The 13,484-nt window shown below is 45.0% G+C and overlaps 1 non-coding gene across 1 annotated transcript; it reads left to right on the forward strand.

Annotated features, from left to right (window-relative positions):
• Positions 1-4,901: 4,901 nt before the first annotated feature.
• On the forward strand, positions 4,902-4,978 carry TRNAA-UGC (transfer RNA alanine (anticodon UGC)). Its single transcript has one exon. It is a non-coding gene; the product is annotated as a tRNA-Ala (tRNA).
• Positions 4,979-13,484: the final 8,506 nt, after the last annotated feature.

Genomic DNA, 13,484 nt, shown 5'->3' on the forward strand with positions numbered 1-13,484 from the left:
TCTATGTTATTTGTTTGCACTCTCTTTAACCTGGGAAACAGTGGAAGTAAAGAGTCAAAACCTGTGAGAAAAGAGACCAACATACAATCCTTTCCTGCTGTTTTCACGGGGCAAATCATGGGGAAACAGAATTACACAGGTGCAGAATGGGTTGTTGCTGTGTCACACCCAGCGGCATAGATGTCAACTTTTCCCTTTTCTTGCGAGGAATCCTATTCGGAGTAAGGGAATTTCCCTTTAAAAAAGGGAAATGTTGACAACTATGCCCAGTGGTGGAGCATATGTCCATGCTGCCCAGGGTGGGCACCCTCCTGAGGGTGCCCTCCCAGGCACAGGATAGCCGCTCGGGTTCCCAGAGCAGTGTGCGCGCCTTGCAGCTGTGGGGTGGAGTGAGCCATCCATGGGGGCGGAGCGAGCCGCCCATGGTGGATATTCGGCATGCCGCCCACCCGCAACTCCCAAGCCTCCTCCAAGCTGTCAAAACGAAGGGGGAAGGGTTGAATGCCGCCAGCAAAGTGGCGCAGCTCCCCGCTTACCCCAACAGCTTGGGGCAGGCTTGGGTGGCACGGGCAGGTGGCGCGCCCAATGTCACTCCCCTCAGTGAGGTCTGCCCCCCCTTTCTACACCCCTGATCACACCATGCCCATGCATGTGAAGGAAATTTAGCATGACATGCCGGTATATTGGTCAAAAAGCCACCTTTGCATAACACAACAGGTATGTACTGCACTTAGGATGCGGGTGGCGCTGTGGGTTAAACCACAGAGCCTAGGACTTGCCAATTGGAAGGTCGGCGGTTCAAATCCCCTGCTCCTGCCAACCTAGCTCCTGCTAACCTAGCAGTTCGAAAGCACGTCAAAGTGCAAGTAGATAAATAGGTACCGCTCCTGCAGGACCTAATGGTCAGGTCATGTACTGCACTGCAAAAGGAGACTTAGAAAACAGGACACAAGTCCTAGCATTGTAACCAGGAAAACTAACACAATATTCCCTGTGTCTTGAAGGCATCCTAACCCTACTCCCAGCATCCCTGTCCCTTCGGCCTTCATTTCCATCTTTCATGTATTGAATGGAGAGAAGAAGAAGAGTTTGGATTTGATATCCCGCTATATCACTACCCGAAGGAGTCTCAAAGCAGCTAACATTCTCTTTTCCCTTCCTCCCCCACAATAAATACTCTGTGAGGTGAGTGAGGCTGAGAGACTTCAGAGAAGTGTGACTAGCCCAAGGTCACCCAGCAGCTGCATGTGGAGGAGCGGGGACGTGAACCTGGTTCACCAGATTACGAGTCTACTGCTCTTAACCACTACACCAGAGGCCTGAAGGAGGAATCTTTGTGGGCTTGGCTGTAAGTGCTTAGAATGCCCTACCCCAGGGGTGGGTGGCCTCTGACCAACAGGCCTAACTAGTCCCACCTCCAAACCCATGAGACTGTTTCAGTGCTTTACAGTGCAAAGCAGTCAAGCCCTGTGGTCAGGCTTGCATGCATCTGTCCTGGCAAAAAATGGATTACTTGATGCTGTTGAGAATAAACCAACAACACTTGCAATAGGTTGCCTGAAGCAGGTTGGAGGTGGCGGCGACAGACACCTGTTCTTCCTCCTCCCCGATTCCTTCTCTTTTAGTAACTATTTGTTGGTAAAGTAGATTACTCTCTTTCAGAGTTTTATTTCTTTCCTGCTTCTTCTCCAACTTCAGCTTGTTCGAGGGAGCTGCAGTATGAGTTTACCCCTTTGTGACTCCATTTTGGAGACACGTGAAGCCCTTGTTTGCCATGCATAATAAACCTTCTGTTTTCTTTATCCTTTCAGCCATCAGTCTTACCAGGTTATTTCTTTCTGCACCACACTGCAATATATTTACTAAACTCCAACACTTATGACCTTGGGCAGTTGGCTGGTGGGTGGCTCCACCAACCTGACAAAGCTGACCCTGGGGATTGGGGGAGGTCAAGATCTGGCCCACTGGGAGGGTCCAGTTCTCCACCCAAACGGCAGACTATTCATGAATATTCCATGACATCACTGCAGTGCAACCAATCCATGGTAGAGGTTTTATTGCCATGCCCAGGAAAAAAAATATTTTAGTAGTTTCCTATATGCTTCAATGAGTATCACATGCATCTACTCTAAAGAATGTATACTTATTCCAGGAAGTTAGCACAAATTTACATTTCCACTGAATTAAATATTTTCCAATTTTAAAATGGCAACTGAGGCTAACAAGCAAATGTTGCGTAATGCAGATAGTTAAATTTTCTCATGATTTTCCTGCAAGGCATTTCTTTTTTAATTCCTTTCATTACAATTTTACATTGTACAGTGGCACCTCGGGTTAAGAACTTAATTCATTCTGGAGGTCCGTTCTTAACCTGAAACTGTTCTTAACCTGAGGTATCACTTTAGCTAATGGGGCCTCCCGCTGCCACCGCACCATGATGGCACGATTTCTGTTTTCATCCTGAGCAAAGTTCTTAACCCGAGGTACTATTTCTGGGTTAGCGGAGTCCTTAACCTGAAGCGTCTGTAACCCGAGGTACCACTGTATATTAATTAAGGGGGGAGGGAGAAACCCTGTTGGTTGAAGAGAGTTAGTATTTTACACTTCATGTATTGCTGGTATAACACCACGAAGCATGTTTTTGTCTTCTCACCAAATAACTCGCTTTCTATTTGTTCATTCTAGCTTCTCTTCCAAGTTGAAAAATGTAAACAAAATAACAAATCATTTGTTGACAGACCAAAAAGAAAGAAAAGAAGAAGAAGATCTATCCATCCACACAGTGGTGAAAATATGAAATAACACTTGGAATTAACTGCACATGATGGATAGACAGCAATAACCCCTTTGGGATAACTCTATTAATTTTCAACAAGTAGGTTTATAATATTTACAGAAAGGTTTAATCCAAAACTGTTGCTAACTGCAGTATAATAAAATACACTCAAGCCAGCGATTGCTTCCTTATCCAAGCTGTCCTGCTAGGATGTGAGCTACTGGACTTTTGGGAATTCAGAATGTTCTAATACAGTGTCACCTCTAAATGATGCATTTTGTTGCACAGACTTAACTGATGGTTGCTTGTCTAATAAGAAATGTGTGGCGGAACCGACACAGGCTACTGGATCCTCTTCAGAAACAAGCAACAAAGGATTATTTGTGACTGCTTTCATCCAAACCATATGGGGCGCTTGGGTCATGTGCTCACAAAGGAGGGAGGTCCGTTTTGCATGTTCTAACTGGAGTCTTCTTTGGCGATCACTCGTAGCCGAGTAAGATTGTCTTCCATGAACACAGTCTTAACAGTGAGTCCGTAAGTGACTGTGGAGGCCAATTCTGGATCCACATGTCATTCCACAGTGGGGACATAGGTTTCCAGGAGGGAGTTGATCACGGTGAGGGTTTGCCAAGCGTGCCTTCCTCTTAGCCAGTGTGGTGCAGTGGTTAAGAGCAGTAGACTCGTAATCAGGGGAACTGGGTTCGCGTCTCCGCTCTTCCACCTGCAGCTGCTGGGTGACCTTGGGCCAGTCACACTTCTTTGAAGTCTCTCAGCCCCACTCACCTCACAGAGTGTTTGTTGTGGGGGAGGAAAGGAAAGGAGAATGTTAGCCGCTTTGAGACTCCTTTGGGTAGTGATAAAGCGGGATATCAAATCCAAACTCTTCTTCTTAGCACATTTCTCCCTTTTGTCCTGAGTTCGAGCGTCTTCAAAGCCCATGTCACCTTTGGTAAAGGCTGTTCTCCAATCGGAGCGTTTGCAGGCCAGTGTTTCCCAGTTGTTGGTGTTTATACTCCATTATATTTTTTTTAGATTTGCCTTGAGAGAGTCTTCAGACCTCTTTTGTTGACCACAAGCAATACACTTTGCATTTTAAAGTTCGTAATAAAGTAGTTGCTTTGGAAGACGATAATCAGGCATCTGCACAACATGAACAGCCCAGCAAGTTGATGTTGAAGAATCATTGCTTTGACAATGGAGTGGGGAATGAGTGAATGGTTGATTTGAAGATTCTATGCATCATCTTCATCCCGCGGCCGGAATATCTAGGGCGTGATTCAGTATTTGCTAATTCTGTTAGTCCCATTGGAAGAGTGTTGAGCGTGTGCTTAACTCCTCCACTAAAATCAGTGGAAGCGCCTAGCTCCATGGTTTGACCATAAATAAGCTCCCCAGTTCAATTTTTGATATCTCCCAGTAGGGCTGAGAAGGACTCCTTTCTGAAACCTGGGAGATTCTCTGCCAGTCTGCTGGTGGGCCAGTGATCTGACATTCCTGTGACTAACTCACCTACTGAAATCAATGGGAAGTGAGTGTGTTTAACTCCAGCAAGATCATTCTTTTTTGCACATGGCTATGCATTACACTAGGCTACGCATTACATCTGCAAGTGAGGGCCTCCTACAGATGCCATCTCATCAGGAGGTCTGTTCCCCTAATACAGTGGTACCTCCGGTTGCGGACAGGATCCATTCCAGAGCTCCGGTCGGATCCCTAGGTTTCCGCAACCGGAGGTGCCACTTCTGTGCACGAGCACGCGCAGAGCGAAAAAGCACTTCTGCTCATGTGCGCAGCATGAAAAGCGCTTCTGTGCATGCGTGAGTGGCGAAACCCGGAAATATATTTCCGGGTTTGCCGCTTTCGCTACCCGAAGTTCACGTTACCCGAAGGTAACGTAAACCGAGGTTCTACTGTATAAGAATTCAACCTTTAGTGGCATGGCACTTACCCTTTGGAATTCCTTCCCGTTAAATATTAGAAAGGTGCTGTCTCTGTGGTCTGTTGACCTTCCTCATCAAAGAAGCCTTTTAAGTAGCGACCTTTCCCAGTCCGGATCTGTACTGGAATTGTTTTTAGGTGTTTTTCATTTGTATGTTTGCAGCTCTGGGCTCCTTGCAAGGATGGGGAAGGAATGTAGCTCAGTGGTAGAGTATCTGCCTTGCATGCAGAAGGTCCCAGGTTCAGTCCCTGGCATCTCCTCTGAAATGCTGGAGAGCTGCTACCAGTGAATTACAGATACTAATGATCTACTGAGACAGGTCCAATGAGATCATTCTACTAAGTCAGCTTCCCATGTTCATATATCATTGTATTTAACTATAGATATAGATGTAGATATAGATATAGATATAGATATAGATATAGATATAGACATAGATATAGATATAGATATAGATATAGATATAGATATAGATATAGATATAGATATAGATATAGATGATATAGATATAGATATAGATATAGATATATAAAGGTAAAGGTACCCCTGCCCGTACGGGCCAGTCTTGACAGACTCTAGGGTTGTGTGCCCATCTCACTCAAGAGGCCGGGGGCCAGCACTGTCCGGAGACACTTCCGGGTCACGTGGCCAGCATGACATCGCTGCTCTGGTGAGCCAGAGCTGCACACGGAAACACCGTTTACCTTCCCGCTAGTAAGCGGTACCTATTTATCTACTTGCACCCGGGAGTCCTTTCGAACTGCTAGGTTGGCAGGCGCTGGGACCAAACGACGGGAGCGCACCCCGCCGCGGGGATTCGAACTGCCAACCTTTCGATCGGCAAGCCCTAGGCGCTGAGGCTTTTACGAACAGCGCCACCCGCGCCCTATATATATATATATATATAATAAATAATAATAATTACCTAACCTTGATTAATACAATTTGGTTTAGCTGTACATATAGACACATATAGACACTTAGAGCATGGAGAATATTCCAGTATAGTCAGCAGCTTGCCCTTTCCCTCCCAACTTCCCCTACTTATCCATACTTATGCATTCAGAGGATGTGCTAGGGGCTATTATAGTAGATGAGAAAGGTATGGGCAACCCTCCCACATCTCCACCAAAACCCTCTCTCCTCTGCTTAATGCCAGAGGCACTGCCAACTTGCCCTTGAGGTAGACAGCTAAAATAGCTCAGTAGGTAGAGCACGGGACTTTTAATCTCAGGGACGTGGGTTTGAGTCCCATGTCAGGCAAAAGATTCCTGCATTGCATAGATGATCCTTGTGGTATCTTCCAACGCTACAGTTTTATGATCCTATTATTTCTACCCTTGGATGCTATTCAAGGTGGTCAGTCATTGGTGGAGAATGCACAATGCTTTGGAAATGTTTGAGGTCCCTTCCAGCTGCATATATAGAACCATAGAGTCAAGAATTGCAAAGTTGGAAGGGACCCATCTCAGTGATCTTATCATGGAAATGTAAAAAAGTGAAGAAACAACAGAAAGCTTGATGGAACATCTCCAAATGCTTCTCGCCCCCCCCCCCCTTTAATGGACTTGTCTTGGTTGAAGAGAAGAAAGATAACAAGGAGAACATAGGAAGGGACTAAAACTGTGTTATCCATGTCCTCACATGCTCACTTGCTTGCATAAAATGCTTCATAACCCCACTCCCCAAATATTCATCATAATGAAGTGTAAGCTTTCAAGCCTTTTAGATTTAGTGGAAAAAACAAGCTGATTGGCCCAGTGAGTTTCTCAAACTCACACAGCTCCGATTCCTACAGAGCTCCGTTGCGTTTTCAATCATGTCCCTTGAAAGAACCTTACATGAACTAAATCAAATGAAAAACACATGGACTAAAAGCAACGGGATCTTGCCAGATACCCTTCTCTGGTCCAAAGCGGCGAACTTCTAGTCAGTTTGTCCTTTCATGTCTTGTTTTTTCTGGCTCCGCAACCTAAGAATGATTTTTACTACGTGCAGTAGTATAACAACATATTATGCAATTCTGTTTTCCAGGGAGAACACTGTGTAATTCATGAGGTTTACTGCACCAGTTTTTTCTTCCCTTTTCTTTTTCTGTACGGCAAGCAGACATGGTGGGGTGTGTGCTTGGGTGTCCGTGTGTGAAGGCTAGCTTTTGATTTCCAATGATGAAAGTTGCTTGGTGGGTCTGCACGTGGGGAAGGGCCATAGGCGGTAGAGCATCTGCCTTGCATGCAGAAGGTTCCAGCTCTGGCATCTCCAGAAAGAACTGGGGAAAAAATTCCCTGTCTGAAATCCTGGAAAGGTGCTGCCCTTCAGAGTAGGCGATACTGAACTGATGGATGTGTGACTCTAATATTTTCTATAGTGCTCATCAATCAAACCACGACTTCACTCATTGGCCAAAAACGCAGAAAGGCGGGAGCAGCATTTGCAATTGATTAGTGTGTCGCTTGAACATTTTCTTTGTATCTCTCATTCTACAAGGGCTGGAGTCTATTAATTTCGTTACACACAAAAATCTGAGAATTGGGTCTCTGCTGCCTCTGGGTCCAGTACAGCAACATCTCTTGATCCCTCCTCTTGCCAGGCCTGGAGAGAGACTTTACCAGCCATCTGAGCCCATATTTCTGGATTCACCAGGGTCTGAATCCAGCCTGGGACGTTCTACATGCAGAGCATGTGCTCTGGCAATAACATTGGTCCCCTTCCTTACAAAACATAATATTATACTTGACCCATCTTATTTGGCATTTTTATATTTTTTGCTGATGTTTCCTTGCTTTGCTATTACAGTGGTACCTCGGGTTACATACACTTCAGGTTACATACGCTAACCCAGAAATAGTACCTCGGGTTAAGAACTTTGCTTCAGGATGAAATTGTGCTCCGGCGGCGCAGCGGCAGCAGGAGGCCCCATTAGCTAAAGTGGTGCTTCAGGTTAAGAACAGTTTCAGGTTAAGAACGGACCTCCGGAGCGAATTAAGTACTTAACCCGAGGTACCACTGCATCTTTTTATATTTAATGCAGATATTTATATCCCAGCATTCTTATACTTACATACCAGTGAAGGCAGCAAAGAATATTGGAAACCAGGTAGAATATTCAGCACGCGCGCACACACAGACACAAAAACACACACACATGCACACACGCACACACACACACCTCTGAGACACGTACAACAGATAAAACAGAGACAGTGGGAGGGGATCAAATTTATCTATCCAATACACCAAAAAAACCTGCTTAAACATTATTATTACTTTTTGGGCATAAGAAAAAATGAGCCAATGAGCCTCTCAGGACTTACATTCTGTTTGTTCCATGCTGGTCTCACTCTCCATCTCCTTCCTGGTCAGCCACAGCAATAGCAGTGCTGGAAGGTCATGGGATCTCAACTCCCATGCTGACTGCTATTGCTTATTGGTTAGAATTAGGGTGACGGTTTGTTTTGTTTTTTTAATCCTTTGAGCAACTCTGTTGCCGAGGGTAAAAATCAAGGCATACATTTTTATAAAAATCCATCAAAAAGGGAAATAATGTGAAAAGTGGCTCTTTGGGGTGTTTATCCTTGATAAGAAATCTTGGGCTAACAGAAGGTTGGCAGTTCGAATCCCCCCGACGGGGTGAGCTTCTGTTGCTTGGTCCCTGCTCCTGCCAACCTAGCAGTTCAAAAGCATGTCCAGTGCAAGTAGATAAATAGGTACCGCTCCGGTGGGAAGGTAAATGGCGTTTCCGTGTGCTGCTCTGGTTCGCCAGAAGCAGCTTAGTCATGCTGGCCACATGACCCAGAAGCTGTACGCCGGCTCCCTCGGCCAATGAAGAGAGATGACCGCCACAACCCCAGAGTTGTCCGTGACTGGACCTAATGGTCAGGGGTCCCTTTACCTTTACCTTTACCTTTAATTAAACATTGCTGTGTACAATGATTCCCAAGGGAGCTTCTGTACCAGAATGCCAACATTCAAGCATCCCTTATGTTCTCCCCCCCGTATACCGGTACTTTTTTATTCATTCTCCAAAAATATTTCAAAACATTTATCATCATATACAATTTTTAAAAAACATGAGTAGTTTCTTCTTGAATCTCCACCCTATTTTTCCTGATGTTTGTTTTACTCCTTTTTATTAGCTGCCATATAACACATATGTTTTTATTGTCTAAACCCCAAATCATTTATACTTTATATCCTGCCTGCAACTTCATGTATGGGTGACAGTTTGATAGGTAATCCATCAATGGTCTCCATTGCTCCTTAAATGTTTCATCATTATGTCCTCTTAATTTAGCAGTCAACTTCACTATTTCAGCATAGTCCATCAGTTTTATAAGCCATTCTTCCTTGGTTGGTGACCCTTCTTTCCACTTCTGTACATATAAAGTTCTAGCGGCTGTTGTAACATACAAAAATAAATTACAGTGGTACCTCGCAAGACGAATGCCTCGCAAGACGAATGCCTCGCAAGACGAAAAACTCGCAAGACGAAAGGCTTTTTGGTTTTTTGAGTTGTTTCGCAAGACGAATTTCCCTATGGGCTTGCTTCGCAAGACGAAAACGTCTTGCAAGTTTGTTTCCTTTTTCTTAAAACCGTTAATACCCAGGGTGCATTGCTTGAAGAGGTGCAGTTGCGACTTGACTTCGAGGAGCAACTCATAGAATGCGGTGTGGTAGCCTTTTTTTGAGGTTTTTGAAGACTTTGGTGATTTTTGAAGCTTTTCCAAAACTTCTTTTGCAGCCATTTGGTAAGTTAAACTTTTAAAACTTTTTTTGTGGGTTTTTGGATTTTGGGTTGGGGTGTTTGGAATGTTCTTCAGCAAGAAGCAAAGAGTGGAAGAGGAACCTTCTTCGAGTTGTCCCCCAGAGTCTTAGAAAATGTATGTACAGTACACTTTGGTGATTTTTAAATGCTTTCCTGTCATGTCTAGAAACTTAAATTATTGTTCCTTCAGTTTTTGAAATGCTCTTTACAGTATGTGTGACTTTAAAGAGCACTTAATAAACTCTTTTTGTACCAAATTTGGCTTTGTTTGGACTTTTTTTGACCATAGGAATGCATTAATTGATTTTCAATGCATTCCTATGGGCTTGCTTCACAAGATGAAAAATTCGCAAGACGAAAAAACTCGCAGAATGAATTAATTTCATCTTGCGAGGCACCACTGTAGTCTGCTTTCTTGGGACCTCCATTCCCATTATTGCTAGGGCTCTTCAACATCAGCTTTGTTGGACTGGTCATATTGTGCAGATGCCTGATTAATGTCTTCAAAAGCAACTACTCTATTCCGAACTTAAAAATGGAAAGCTTAATGCTAGTGATCAACAAAAGAGGTTTAAAGACTCTCTCAAGGCAAATCTAAAAAAAATTAGTATAAACACCAACAACTGGGAAACACTGGCCTGCGAGCACTCCAACTGGAGAACAGCCTTTACCAAATGTGCCATGGGTTTTGAAGAAGCTCAAACTCAGGATGAAAGGAAGGCACGCTTGGCAAACCCTCACCGTGATCAACTCCCGCCCACAAACCTATGTTCCCACCATGGAAGGACATGTGGATCCAGAACTGGCCTTCAAGGTCACTTACGGACTCACTGTTAAAACTGTGATCATGGAAGACAATCTTACTTGGCCACAAGTGATAGGAGGAGGAGGAGGAGGAGGAGGAGGAGGAGGAGGAGGAGAAGAAGAAGAAGAAGAAGAAGAAGAAGAAGAAGAAGAAGAAAGTTTCCTAGGACTCAGCTACAATAGTCAAAAAAACCAATTGAATTTCTGATCTATTTATAGTGGTTTTTTCCTGGGTGTACATCCATCCCTAGTTAAAGGCTTTGGGTTTCCTAGGGGTTGTCAGTGAGTCTCTTACTTTCAAAGCTGTAAACCATGTTGCTCAATGTATATCATGAAAATGTGATGCTACCTTATGCTGAGTCTGTTCATTGGTCTAGTTGGATGGGTGCTTTCTTTCTACTTGAACAGGGTATGAAGAAATCTGTCCCAGATTTACAGCCACAGATCCTTCTAACTAGAGATGATCAGATCCGGATTGGCTTCCCCAACTTTCTGTAACCGAAGTCTGTGCCGCACCTCTGAGCTACAGCGTCCATGCTTCATGATCTCCCCATCTAGACAGCATGCATTAGTTAGCAGGCAAGCCTAGCTGTTTGTTCGGCATGAGGTCATACCCTCATAAAGAATTCAACAGGGAAGATCAGGGAAAAATGTTAACTTATGCAACAGGAAGTGTGGTTTCTCATGCATTTGTTATTTGCACATGGCTCATTCATAAAAGGGACACATTGGTATGAATCCACCCTTGGCAGGAGTTCTTTTATAGAGATTTACAAGCCATACAATGTCTCAGAACTTCCAAGATTGGAGCCTCAGTGATAGGAACGGACTGACAAGCCAAGGAGTCCCCCGCTGCCAGTATTTCTTTCCTCCAAGGGCAAATCTCACATGCAATCCTTCCACCCCATGCTGCGATCAAACCATGAGCACACTCAGGAGAACGCTTCATGCATCTGATGGAGCGGACCACAGTCCATGAAAGCCCTTGCTGTCATAAAGCTGTCCACCTCTGAGGTGCCTCAAGACTTTGTGTTGTTTGTGCTGTACGCCTCACCCATTTTTGTTGATTTAGATTTCTTACCCTCCCTTTAATTCCTCCTCAGTTTCTGCCATCAAGGTTGTGTCATCTGCATATCTGAGGTTGTTGATATTTCTTCCAGCAATCTTAATTCTGGCTTGGGATTCATCCAGCCCAGCCTTACGCATGATGAATTCTGCATATAAGTTAAATAAGCAGGGAGACAATATACAATCAAACCTATGCATTTTGAAGGAAATCAGCCCTGAGTGCTCACTGGAAGGACAGATCGTGAAGCTGAGGCTCCAATACTTTGGCCAGCTCATGAGAAGAGAAGACTCCCTGGAAAAGACCCTGATGTTGGGAAAGATTGAGGGCACTAGGAGAAGGGGACAACAGAGGACGAGATGGTTGGACAGTGTTCTTGAAGCTACCAACTTGAAGCTACCAACTGAGGGAGGCAGTGGAAGACAGGAGTGCCTGGCGTGCTCTGGTCCATGGGGTCACGAAGAGTCGGACACGTCTAAACGACTAAACAACAACAGCAACACCCTCCCTTTACCTTAAGGTTCCAGGGTGTGTTGCCATGATAAAACATGCACTTATGAAACAAACAAAACGGAACCATAAAACGCGGGAAAGCCTCAAAACACTTCCATATCTAAAAACAATGCAAACATTTGAAAAGAATTTCACATGTATCCATCTTAGCTGTGAGTCCTGAAAGACTAATTCATCATGTTTGGAGAAGTGAATTTTTGCATAGTGAGCTTTCAGAAAAGTGGAACCTGTGTTTGTTTGTTTGTTTGTTTGTTTGTTTGTGTGTGTGTGTGTGTCTTTGCACACCTTAGTATGTTCTACATGGGTGGTGGGAGGAAGAAGTTACGTGTGAACCTACCACTTCCACCTACATGCAGATATTGCATGCCGGACCTGCATCTGAACTGGTGCTAGAAACTAATATCCTGTACAGTGTTTGAATGGCAGTTGCCAGCCCATTAGGTTGGACTGTCTCTATGTACTAAATATTTGGGAGGGTAACTATCCCGCAGGAGGCAGAGCAAGGTTAGCATGCATTCTTGGCAAAGTCTGTAATGAAGTTCTTGTCGGAACACGCCTGGGGGGCACAAGCAGCCCCCGGAATGAGACAGACCTGTCCGGGCGACTTCCTGATGAAGCACAGCCCGGGACGTTCACAAATCAGTCCCAGTGTGCACCAGCGACGTATATCAAAAGACATGTGCACGCTCTATCATCAGAGTATAGCAGAAACAATCGTGGAGCGTGAGTGTGTGTATTCTAAGTATTTATTAAGCAATATATGCAGGATAAAGCAATCATGGCGTTCTCTCACTTCTCCGAGAGAGAGAGAGAGAAAGAAGAAGTACAAAAGTACAGTACAGTGGAAGAGAGTAAGACTGACTTCCGTTCTCACACTTTCCAAGCCTAGAAAGTAAACACTGTCATGTGATATAGCAATCACACATCCAGCAGGAGTGAAATGCTGACAGTTCTATGCCACTGGAGCTACACTTTGTGTGGCGAGTTCCCCCCTCCCACCAGTAGAAATAAAGACACCGGACGCCATTATTTAGGTTAATGGGCTAAAATTGGCCACAACTTTATTGGTTGCAGGTGATGAGCAGTATTGGCTTAGGCAACTATCCGGCTTCAGTCTGTCTGCCTGAGAGGCCGGGAAGGGTTAACACCAGCAGGGGGAGCCCTGCTGATGCACATCAACTCCCCCGGGGTCACCGCTCGGGGGCGTGCCTTGGGCCCTGGCCTCCATAGGCTTTGGACAGGGCCACGCCCCCCAGAATCCTTTACCAGACTACCCTTCACTATCCGGGGGAGGTGATGGTGCTCCCCCCATTCATCTACATCTTAAATGGGGCAAGCAAACCACACCCCCTGAGCCAGCCGGTTGGCTGGCCAGGGAGTGACATGGCAGAGGATTCCCCTGGTCACGGCGGGGCTGGGAGCCAGCCTCCGCACGAGTGTGGGGGCGGGAATCCCGCAACATCACCTCCTCCCTAGGTTGGAAGTGGCTTTCCCATAAGATCTAGATATTACAACAACAACAACTACTACTACTACTGTACTACAACTACTACTACAACTATAGGGACATATAATTTTTGTTCATTGCTCTGGAATGTATTCTTGTGTTTTTGTATTG

This window comes from Podarcis muralis, chromosome 1 (assembly GCF_964188315.1).
Source record: "Podarcis muralis chromosome 1, rPodMur119.hap1.1, whole genome shotgun sequence".
In the NCBI taxonomy this organism is placed as follows: Eukaryota; Metazoa; Chordata; class Lepidosauria; order Squamata; family Lacertidae; genus Podarcis; species Podarcis muralis.